The 12,937-nt window shown below is 41.0% G+C and overlaps 1 protein-coding gene across 1 annotated transcript in view; it reads right to left on the bottom strand.

The window, feature by feature from the left end:
• esrrga (estrogen-related receptor gamma a) overlaps positions 1-5,648 on the bottom strand; it is a 225,451-nt gene extending 219,803 nt beyond the window's left edge. Inside the window, exons 1-2 of the mRNA XM_028565124.1 lie at positions 5,614-5,648; positions 5,421-5,501 (exon numbers count right to left, since the gene is read on the bottom strand). The gene's annotated coding sequence lies outside the window, so the exon portion shown is untranslated. The remainder of the gene's footprint in view (positions 1-5,420; positions 5,502-5,613) is intronic.
• Between the last annotated feature and the right edge of the window lie 7,289 nt (positions 5,649-12,937).

Here is a 12,937-nt window from a genome sequence, read left to right on the forward strand (position 1 = left end):
GTATGCCCCCACGGGATTCTTTTTTGAAAAATAAACCATTAAATGGCACTTTCTGGAGAGTTTTGTGCAAAGAAATGGAAAAATCGAGTCTTACATGATATGTGCAAAACTGCAAACTTTGCATTGTTGTAGTATCAACAGGTATTAGGGCATTCCGCCTTTACATTAATGTTAATCAGTCATCACTTGATTACACATTGTATTACCTTGTTATGATATAAGAAGTGACCCATACAATCTGCCACATCAAGAGACATTGCAGCATATGACAGTAGCAACAGCTGAGAAGATTTGGGTCTGTGGTGACCAGTTCCATGTGTTATAGCACAGCCTTTCTCAAACTTTTTTTGTGCCAAGGCCCAGTAATGTTTGGCCCTCGTCCTCTGTGCCCCACTTACCATATGTAAATTTTTTTGGGAAAAGAAAGACTATTCGTTCATTTATGAAACATTTAATTAATTATTTACAGTTACATTTAGAGCTGCACAGAGGTTAGAGAAGCACAATAGTGACCCAAAGTTTCCCTGTATCTGATACTCAAAGCAAACCTGAAGCCGGGGAAATGCGCCTGGGATGGCTCGTGAAGAAATGTTCTCCCATTTGCGACATTTCGCAAATTCCACAGACGGGGAGCACAGGGAGCACTCCTGAACCCCCTCACCATCTCTGAAGGCATAACTAGTCGATCACGAGTGGCTCAACAGGTAGATCTATAGATAAACTCATCTTTCAGGCATTTGACCGACTGGGTTGACACTTCAGCGTGAGAAATCGGGGGTGTGGCGTGTGAGCGTGTGAAACCAATCAAATGCGTGTGTCTCACAGTCAGTGTGTGAGAGTTGGCAGCTCTGATACATGGCATTTAGGAAACCTTTATTACAACCTTAGCACGGTAAGATGTCCAGACTAGCAACATTCATTTTCATTTTTTGCGTCCTGCTGCTTCCATCGTCAGCCAGGAAATATTTTTTTTACTAAAGCAGTATATGAAATCAGATGTATTACCTACCACCATTTAGTTGTTTTGTGTTATTTAAGATATTTATAAAATATTTGGTCAGAATTATTTCACTCATTTTTTAAACAATGCAATTACCCATTTCAGCCACCAGGGGGGCAGTGCTCCCCCTGCCCCACAGCCAAACTCATGGGTCAGACCCATCTGGTAGCGAGGGCCAAGACTGAGAGCTACATGAAAAAAATATGCACCAAACAGACCACTAAAAAATGTTGGATGACACTCCCCTCAACAAAGAATAAAAAGACATGACCCTCCCCTATTTTCCTCCGGTAGTCCATTCCATAAATACCGAACGGTCCCTTATCTGTTTTTCTTTCCTGTTTTTTTTTTTTTTTTTAACTACAGCATTTAAAAACCTGTGTTCAAACACTTTTTATTTTGCCAGTTAGACTTCCCCACTCTGTAACTACACGTAGTTTTGAAAAGCTACAGCCCACATGTTGTCACTAGTGTATTTTTTGTGTGGTGTAAAAAGTTATTTTCACATTTAAAGCCAATTTTAAGACTTACACATTTCTATGATGGAGGGAGAAATGTAATGCTTCATCTTCTTGTTAGTGGGAGCTCATATGCCAAAATGTACCAATATACTGTCAAAAGTCTGGGTTTGTGGGCTGAAGTGTCCACTGAGATGCACAAGAGCCAGCAGTGTATCTTGTGGGTTACAAAGGTGATAAAAATGAAGACTTTTGGGGAGAAAAATAAAGTATAAAGTGCATAAATAACAAATCTGTCATAAATATATGTATATATATATATTAGGGCTGTCAATCGATTAAAAAAAATTAACTAATTAATTGCACAATTTGCTGTAATTAATCGCGATTAATCGCTTTTTTAAATTGAGACTGAAGCTTATAATAATGGATATTTAAATGCTAAATCACTTAACTTTGCAAATATGAAGAAAAAACCAAACAAGGAAAGGTTCTGCTAAGTTCAGAATGTTTAATATCTTTCAGAACAACAGCAGCAACAATTTGGCTTATTTAGTCCTGCTGAAGGCTGCTGGAAACGGCTACAAACTGTCTGACTTGAGAGCAGATTTTTGTCACCGTCCCCGGCTGCTGTCGCCTGCTCTCGTCTACTTTACAGGCGAGGCGCAGTTCATCTCCAACAAGCCGAGAGTTCAGTCGCCGGCAGGGCAGTCGGGACTCACCCGGAAATGGCGAGCGGAATGAGGTGACTAGTCTCTCAAAATCTGACAAAAATCTTCTGAAATGAAGACAGATTCAGCAACTGCACAGCCTATTTCTCGCTTAAAATGTTTTCAGAAACATGTTTCAGTGAACTATTTTAGTACAATATGAGATCGTATTCTGAACGGCCGCCATGACAGTCTGGCTTTGGATTTCCGGAGAAAACAAACCCATGTGACGCGTTGGTCCAATCAGCTGCCGGTTTTCATTACTTGGGCAACAATACAGACTAGTGCCGCCTGCTGTTATGTAGACGTATTACGTTTCTCAGCCGCCACATGAAGTAAACAAACACAGCTGCGTTAATTTCGTAATTTTTTTTTTAACGAGTTAAATATTAAAAAATTAACGCAAAAATGTACGCGTTAATTTTGATAGCCCTAATATATATGTATATATATATATATATATATATATATATATATATATATATATATACAGTATATATATACATATATATAATAAGACTGTCCTCCCAAAATGAACCACAGCATCAGTTGTTTTAAGCCTCAACCATAGTGTTCTCATATCATAAAACAGATTTACTTTTCAACAGTGATCTGAAACGCTTTTGGACAGCACACAGAATTTATGTCATCCTGCTGATAGGGACCCTTCAATGTGTCATTCTAGAGGGCAAGAACAATTTAATTTGGCGGACTTGTTGGACCAGTCTGATGTAAACAGAAGCACTGCACTTACATTAATATGTTTTGTGTGTTTTTGCACATGGTTTCATCAGTGTATCTACAATGCATGCATGCGTGCAGTAACTGCACTGCTGCAAGTGAAAGACATATCTGACCTGCTGTTTTTACACAGAGCAAAGAATCAGCTGAAAGAGGAGGCCTGCAGTCAACACGACACTGAAGATGTGAGATGGACATCAGTCCCACCTGTGTGAGACTTGATGAAAAAAACAAAAAAACATCTGTTGTTTAAAGAAGATGACTTGAACCAATGAAGAGCCAATAAAGAATACTGTTCACGTGTTGCAATCTTCATTTACAATGTTTCCATTGTTCACTGGTCTATGGAGTGAAATCTTTTCTCCTTGAACAAAGTTCTAAAAGACAAAACCTTTCGACAGCGCCACACAGAGAAGATTGTGAATCATTTCCACGTGCCATGTATTCCAGGTCGCAGGTTAAAACCCTTGGTGTGTTACTAAGCAAACACACACTCCTATACACACACACTCAAGCCACAGGAGAAGAAGTGAGAAGGAGGAAGGACGGGAAGAAAAGGAGTGGAGAGGAGCAGAGAGGAGGAAAGGTCAGACCTCTCTTTAACCTCACAGCTGTGGGTGCGATAAGCCTTTTTCTCTCAGGTAAATAAAAGCCACACCCTTAGTGTGGCTGTGTGTGCGTGTGTGTGTGTGTGTGTGTGTTTGTGAGTGTGTTTATGTGTATGAACCTGGCATTCCCCTCCTGCCATCCCTGTATACACTGCTGACACAACCCCATGCACAATCTCTGCATTCCTTCTCTTCATGCCCTCTCTCTATCCCCCATCCCGTTTTATACTGTCCTCTTTATAATACCTCCTGTGTGTGTGTGTGTGTGTGGTTGTTACCTGTACAGAATGTCTGTCCTGGGGAAAGGGAAAGGTATATAGGGCAGGATTCAGAGGTAGCTATCAAAATGTGTCCTTGTCTGGAGAAACCCTGTACATTTTAGCAACTTACTTTTTTTAGACTCATCTCTCCCTGTTCTGTTATTCTGGCAAAATGACTTATTTAATAATTGATTTCACTGTCTCCCCTCTCAGTCATTTCACCGTTTATTGACTTCTTACTGACATATAAGTCTCTTTCCTTTTTTCATTCTCCTCCTCTTCTTCCTTCACACCACCAACAGGACCTAGTATATTCTTCCATTTGTTTTTTCTTTCTATTCTCCTTTTCTTTAAATAGTTTTTTTTGTAGTTTTACTTTTCTCTACAGAATCGTAATTTTCTTTATTATTCTGCCTTCTTATTCTTTGTTTTTTGTTATTTTTGTTTATCCTCTCTTATCCTTATATGTTTTTTTTTACATGAATGGTAATCTACTTACTAGTGGTTCTCATGGTGTTTTCTTTTTTTTTAATCTTCACATATCTCTTTCAGCTCTCCATCCGTCAGAGTCAGTTCTCTAATCGTAAGGTGTAAAAGGATCCTGTCGACATCGGGCCGCGGGTGTTACATCTAATACGGTCCCCGCACAGAAGCAATTCACAGTCTGGAAACACACTCCACATACACATACACATACAAGTACACATTCACACACAAACACTCCAAGCCAACACACACTCATAGAACGTTCATCCTCTGTTGGCTAGGCAAATCGGAAGCACACAGAGACACGCTGACAAACACACCCACACACACCCACACACACATACACACACACACACACACACACACACACACACACACACACACACACACACACACACACACACACACACACACACACACACACACTACAGAAGCCACACAGAGTGTTATGTGTGTTTCTTTTTGCAGAGCTGGCACGTGGGCCATTCTTAAACAGCAGCATCAAAGTAAAGAAGAACAACCAGTTGCCTAGCCTTATATGTTGTATTGTATATTTGTATTAATCATATATAAAATCATCCTTTAAAGGGCAATTTTAGGCAAGTGAGTATGCAAACACGAACGCAGTTTCACTCCTCACACCAGCGTGTCAAAAACTGCATTGGGGGTTAGTTACTGATGCAAAAAAGTCTGCTTTAGCGTACCAGTCAGATGCAGGGGACTGTCAATTAATTCCAATGTAATCCCATCCGCAGCAATTTTTGACGTGCTTGGTCAGGACCTGTTGGCGTCACATTTTGATGTATATGTAAAATGTATGTTTAACTGACCCACGGGTGAAAGTCCTACGTTGTTTGACCCATCCACCACCCCAACCTTATGCAGATTTTCAGGGCGCAACTACCCAGTGTCAGAGGGGTATGCAACAACAATTTTGGCGCCCCGCAACAAAAAAACATAAATAAATAAATAAGTGTGCCCCCCGTTCTGATATGTTTACTACGTCCCCGCTGTCAGACATAGGCTAATTGTTATATTTTCCATCTCTGTCTGCACTATTTTTTCCCCAAAAAGGACACAGTGAATAGGTTGGTCAACAGAACTTCAAACCATACTGGACATTTAGTTTTGTGTGGTCTAACTAATAGAACTCCTACCTGGTGTCATCACTGGGCTCATCTCTAGCCATCGCCAACCTCATGTCTGTCTCATTCACTCCTTGCCTGTGCTCTTCTCCACTAAGACATATTGTCAAACAAAAATTATGTATTAGTTTTTCCATAATATTAAGAAATTAATCTGTTGGTATTAAGTGGCTCCCCCTACACTTCCACCTAATGTTAGACCTACCCGTTGCCTTCCCCTGTCTTTCCTGATCCACCATCCTCACACCTGAATGAAATGAACTCACTGTTAAATGTAGCAGCCTCAATTCAATTCTTAAATCAGCCTAGTGATGGCATTCGATAAGACAACTATTATGCAGGAAGGTTATGCTGCTGTTTTTTGGGGATTTTAAAAAGTACAAATATGGAGAGCCACTTAGCACAGAGACATTTAAATAGAGAGAGAGAGAGAGAGAGAGAGAGAGAGAGAGAGAGAGAGACAGACAGAGATGTGACCCTTAAATTACAGCTTCCATGTCACACAACAGATGTACAGATGTATAGGCCTAGCCTGTATGTCTGGCAGCTAATGGTAACACAAAATCTATTAATGATTCCATGGTAAACCAGAGTTATAGCATTAGTTAATTTTTTCCAGATTCTTGTCATTTATTGTACATGCTACCTTATATTTTCCAGTTTTCAGCTCAGCAACCTCAATTCTACATATTCTAAGCTAGCTGTAAACCCCCATTTGGCTGCTACATTCCTAGTGTTAGCTAACGCTAGCTAGTCTGTTAACATGAATATTTGCAAGCCTCCAAGCACAGACGTCCCACTATAAATCCTACCTGTTGCATTTCACCATCCACATATTTAACTGCTGTTGCATCCCTTGACATGCTATCTCCTTTTCCCTTTTCTTTTTCTATTTTTAGCCCCCGACAGCTTTTTTGCTTTATCCATCTTTTTCCACAGACGACAACTCACTACTGTACCTATTCGCTCAGCGCTCACGGCGCCCCCACTCGCGATATTACGAATCCTACTATGGCCACGCCAAGACCGGACCCGCCCTTCAACAGCCCGGGTCTTGGCGTGGCCATAGTAGGGAGCGCCCATTGACATATATAAACGGGAGCGCCCCCGCTCCCTCTTCTCATCTATGATGGAATCTTATGAGACAGGGCGTCTTATATAATAACATTGAGGAAATGCAGAAATGATTTAGAAACGCACAAAAGCAGCTACATGTAGAAAACACCAAAACAAATATTTTTAACTTTATTTATTTTTATTTTTTTACCATCGCTTTGGCGCCCCCACGGTGCTGCGCCCCTATGCGCCGCATATAGCGCATACCCACTTTTTGCACCACTGCAGACACTAGAGGGAGCCTTGTGTGTCGGTATCTGACGCTGAGGGCAACTGAACAAGAGGCACTATTTGCGGGTTGCAAACACAAGTACATACAAACAAGTCTATATGAACATTTGAACGAGTTGAAATGCACAATGATTATAGTAATGGCAGTGGCCAATCCAACACCACAAAAGCATATAATGCCAAGTGCAAGCACATTTATCAATCTATTCACAAGGTGCACTGGCAATTTCTTGTACTGTGGCTGTTCCCAAGTCTAATGGCTTTTGGAATAAAACCAAACTTAGAGCTTTATTGGACTCATCAACAACTGATGTTGCTTCTTTTTGGGTCAGAAAATATCTCATTTAAAATGTAAACTATATTAGTATTCATGCATGGTTTGATTTATTTAATCTTTTACAGTGGTATAAGTAGGCCATGTCCATTTATTGCACAGTTTAAAAAGCAGTTCTAAAGTAAGTGGAAAAATAATCAGAGTGGGCAATAAGCTGGTATTAAGCAGGTAATCAGTATTCTGCAATGAACTACATCTTCAAAGTAACCTTCCCAAACCTGATTGAGTCAAATGAACAATAAGTGTGTCTGACAATGACAATGATAATATTCTCTTGTTGTTGGTAAACAAGCAGGTCTGGTAGATTAAGACACAAGCCAGTATACTCCTCTGCAGTGACAACAGAAAAGCCATGTACCAATTGAAACTGAAGAGGTTTTTCTCCATAAGCGCAGCCTGTATAATTATTTCAAACATGAGGAAAACTAAATCACTTTACAACGCGGATTTACATATGATTAGCGTCATACAAAGACAGGATTACTACAAGTAGTCGAGAGGAAGCCTTTTCCCTCCGCCTGTCTCATTCTCCTTGTCTTGACTCAAAGAGCCTTGACATAAGTTAACACTGCTCTCTCCCTCACTCTCACCTAAAAGGTACAGCCACAGTGACAAAAGCTGCCAGTCTGTACCTTTGTACTAAAGCAGACATGATAATAATGACAATAACAATATATGGAATGGAAAGGAGGTCCAGCGACAAATGGCTCAAGCTGAACAGCCAGGAGAAAGCTCTCAATAGAAATCTTTTTTTCCTCCTCTTCTCCCTGTTTCATTTGATTTCTCTTCTGCTATATGCTCTTAACTGAAGCGTGTAGTGAACCATTTCCTATCACTTAATCTCTTTATGCAAAAAGATATAAATTACTGTATAATCAATGTGCCCATAATATAGTCCTTTCTTGTTATGTATAATTGTCAAATATATTAAGGAGTCCATGTCAAATGTGTTCATTTTCTGTGTTCTGGCAATCTTTAGTGACACATTAAGATCCAAAAGCACATTATATGATTTGAAAGATTATTGATTATTTAATGGCATTTTTAGTAGATGGCCTTCTGAGTGGATGTTAGGCAGTGAATGGTTGCAGTAAATATGTATGAGCGAGGATAAAAGAGGACAAACTGTCATTCGGTGCTTGGTGAACACAACAAGACACCTTGCCACTCTAAATTACCATTGATTATCCAAAATGATGCAGAGGAAATTATTGACTGCATGAAAATGTCACTTAAGAACGTGTATCATCACCTATTATTTACCTATTATCCATCGATTTTCAGTATTGTATTCAGTTTATTTAACTTGGCAGGTTGAAGGGATGCATGTGGCAGCAGTATCCACCTTCTTGTAAGAGATTTACAGTTTTCTTTTCATTCGAAATAATTAATACCTACTGGCCTATAGTCAGATCAGTTCATATTGTATTCTGTGTTATTGCTGTACCATAACACTGTACACACCTGCACTGCAAGAAAACAAGTCACTCTTAACATCTCATTCTGTCACATATTCCACATTTACTGTAAGTCTTAAAAATAATAAATAGTAAGAAAAAAGCCACTTGGGTGAGAGTATTCAACAGATTAAAAATTAGTGACAGTAGACTCGACTACTAGAAGGGCACTCGGAGAGCGCAGACCTCCGCCCCGTGATCCGTATCTTCTCCAAAATTGAATAGGTTCTGCCTTGGCTTCCACCAAGTGTCACAAAAATCTGGCCAGTAGTTTTTCCCTAATGCTGTTGACAGACAAACAAGCCAACAGCAGACAAACAGAGTCCAAACATGACCTCCAGCTCTTGACTGCACAGACAATGATCCTCAACGACTTGTTTAAATGGAGTTTTGTTTGCAGCTTGTAAAAGTCTCGTGCCTCTGTCACTTTTTTGTTCTCTCGTTTTTACTGTAGAGGGAAGTTCATGTGCAAACACAGAATCACACACACAGTCTGTAGGAGAGTAATTCACTTGTATAATTGGCTCAAGAAATGACAATTGGTGTTTTTGTGTGTTGATCCAGCCAGCTCAGCAGGCCTAATTGGCAGCTTGTTAAGCAATTTGGATCCCGCAGTAGCTCTATTGATGTAAACACGCACACACACACACACACATTGAATATCTATTTAGCCAGTTACATTCCTTAACTAGACCTACCTGTTTTATTTCTCTTCTTAATAATGCATGCAATGGAAATTATTTCCAGCGTTTTGTTGACATGTGTAGTTAGCACAGACCAAACTACAAAATAACGCTTGGTTCTGGTTGGTGTTTGTTGGTTCTTGGAGGCGTATGTCAATATAGTTGCTGTGATAGATGACGCTCTGCAACATCAGATAAACAATACTGTCTGCAACTTGCAATAAGTACTTCAACATTATAAATATATACAGGGTGTTGTGCTACCAGAATGAGATTTGAAATAGCTGCATCTGTAATAAAACTGCATTCTCATCTATACTTTTCTTCCTCTTGGATGTGAGTCCAACAGCTGTGTGACAGAGCTGCTGTGACACTAGTAATGAAACACACAGCTCAGAGGAATATGCAAAGGCTTATGCCTCAGCAGAGAAGCAAAGATTACTAATACAAAACTGGAGACAGAACAAGGGACTAAAATGAAATAGGGGGAGAAGCCGTAGAGTCACATAAAAAGACCAGCCCTGGAGACAGATGAACTGATGGATGGGCAGACATTTTTACATGCATAAGAAAAGATAGTGACAGACAGAAAAACCTCTCATTGAGAGAGAGGGTTGATAGACAGAGAGGAAAGCAGGAAGTTAATGAGTAGATTGTGGGCCAATAACATAACCAGTCACCCACAACAACGCACTGCCCGTACTCCTTACCTGCCTGCCTTGCTGCACTGCATTCTGGGAGTGGAAGGGCAGAGCGGAGCGGCGATGGGATTTGAAAGGCGTTCTGCATGGGCGACTCACTGATTTGCATTCAACAGTGGAGACACACAAACACATACACCAGCAAACACAGCTGCAAAGCACATGCACATTGCAACATGTTTGTAAGCAAGCACACACATGCAACCATGTCTGAGCACACACACTTGGATATTGTGGACTAATTTTTAACCCCTCTCATGTTCAAGTAGTCTAAATGTGTGTGTGTGTGTGTGTGTGTGTGTGTGTGTGTGTGTGTGTGTGTGTGTGTGTGTGTGTGTGTGAGAGAGAGAGAGAAAGAGAGAGATGATTGGAGAGAGGAAGGAGAAAAAAAAGAAGGATTAGAGGTTGGAGGGAATACACTCACCCCTCTCAAAACCTTCTCTCCTCAACTCTTTTTTTCTGCAGCGTGTTATTTTTCGCTTTACGATTCTGATAATGATGATATTAGAGGGAAGAGGAGGGGGAGGAGGAAGGAGAGGAGAGGATGATGGGCGCTGCATGCGATTGTTCAGCCTGTCTTGTGGAGAGAGGGAGAAAGAGATAGAGAAAGACAGAGAGGGGGCTCCTCAATGACTAATTTTCCTTTCTTTTACGGCAGCATAAATTTAACAGGAGGGGGATTGTGGGGTAGAGTAGAAATCCTTTTAGCACTCTGATTTATGTATGTCTGATGGGCGAATCATAGATCACCGCCAGAAGATGGCAGACACACTGATGATGATGGGGCCCTTCGACGGGGCCCACTAATGCCCCGCCGAACAAAATGTAACCAATCTGTGGGGGCCCTCAAGCATGCAATGGTCTTCTAATAGAAACTATAGCAAACTATACGCCTGTCATCTATGATGGGAGTGGGGGAGTGTGTGTGAGCATGTCTGTTTGGGTGGTGTGGAGGAAAGTAGAAAGAGAAAAGATGGAAATAGAAGTTAAAAAAATTACCACAAGAGCATGAGAGCAGAGATAGATGTAGATGAACCAAAATGAAATAGAGCTACAGAGAGATGGAGATAAAAACAATGAGGGGAAGCAGCAGCTAAAGAGATACAGTAGAGAGGCAGAGAACCAAAGGCGGGAAAACTATACTAAGAGAGAGAGGGGAGCCCGGTTGAAGGGGACTCTAAATGTCAACTTGAAAAAGAAAATCTAATAAAAAAAAAAAGCAGCAACCAAAGGAGTAAACAGCTAAACAATAGACAACAACAAGTAAACGACGCATGAGTGTCCACCTTAAATCACCCAATCACACACACACACACACACACACACACACACACACACACACACACACACACACACACACACACGCAAGCCTGATGCACAGTGCGGCGCATGCAGCCCCACCAATCATCTTTATATCAAAACATCATTATGCTGGCTGACAGCAGCTAAGATTCCAGCGAGGCCTCGTTGTCATAAATTGTCAGCTGTTGCAGTGCCGCAAAGAGAACCTTTTCATTTAGGAATGTCAAAGCTCTCCTGAGCCTCGTAAAGATTGTAGGAGACTCGGGAGATGGGGAAACAGAGGTAGAGATGGCAGAGCCTGGGAGAGGAGGGGGATGCCTAGTAGAGATGGCAGTAGTCTGAGAGTCAGTTTTAGCCAACATGGGTGTCAAAACACATGATTTAGATTCTGAATTTGAACTTACTGACAACTTGTCGGGTGTTGTCACTTACATCTGTGTCAAGTCATTTTACTGTGCACAATGAATTCAAGGGAAATCCATCCATCCATCTTCGTCCGCTTATCCGGGTTCGGGTCGCGGGGGCTGCAGCTCCAGCAGGGGACCCCAAACCTCCCTTTCCCGAGCCACACTAACCAGCTCCAACCTGGAGATCCTGAGGCGTTCCCAGGCCAGGGTGGAGATATAATCCCTCCACCTAGTCCTGGGTCTTCCCCGAGGCCTCCTCCCAGCTGGACGTCCCTGGAAATCCATGTGAATGAAATAGAAATTAAGTAAAAAGATTTGTAAATGGGGAACATCCATCTATCCATCCATCCATCCATCCGGGGTCGGGTCGTGGGGGCAGCAGCTCCAGCAGGAGACCCCAAACTTCCCTTTCCGGAGCGACATTAACCAGCGCTGACAGGGAACGAAAAGTGAAAATGTATGGCAACGCTTTGCCTTGTAGCCTTTGTTAGGGTTTGTGAAGGCGATGAGCTGAAATTTCCTGTTTTATCAATAAAGTCGAGAACTAATGAATGTTAGCAACACTAGTGGCACTCTCAGGTGGTCGGTCAGTTGGTCCACCACTTTGGTCCAGACTAAAATGTCTAAACAACTATTTGATGGATTCCCATGACATTATTCATGGTCCCTAGATCAGTGGTTCTCAAATATGTTTCACATCAAGGACCCCTAAACTGACACAAATTAGACCATGGACCCCCATCTGATAAGACTTTGTCCCATGCAGGGACCCCTACCTGATAGAATTTTTGCTTTTAGATGTTTTTTTACAGAAAGTGAATGAAACCCATAGGCAAAAATGACCATACAATCATTGTCATTGTGTTACTTATGGATGAAATTATAGTGAAAATAAATGATCCCCTGACTTTTTATCATGTGTTTGACATTTGTGCTGCTGTGAAAATCGTAATAATTGTAACAATTTTGATGATCGCCTGACTTTTCATCTAGTGCCCTAATCATGTCAAACTTTAATTTAAAAACTTTGATTTATGACCAGAATACCTTCAAAACTAATACAATTCCCATCATCCTTAGCTGTACTTTGTGTTAGTGCTAATTAGCAAATGTTGACATGCTAACACATTATACACTAAGATAGTGAACATTGTAAACATTATGCATTTTAAACACCGGCATGTTAGCACTATTATTGTGAGCATGTTAGCATTTACTGACTTTAGAATTTAGCTCAAAGCATTAGTCCCACTAAGTTGGCTGAGAGTTACAATAAATTGGTTAATATGGTTCCCTGC

The sequence above is a fragment of the Perca flavescens genome, chromosome 1 (genome assembly GCF_004354835.1).
Source record: "Perca flavescens isolate YP-PL-M2 chromosome 1, PFLA_1.0, whole genome shotgun sequence".
NCBI classification, from domain to species: Eukaryota; Metazoa; Chordata; class Actinopteri; order Perciformes; family Percidae; genus Perca; species Perca flavescens.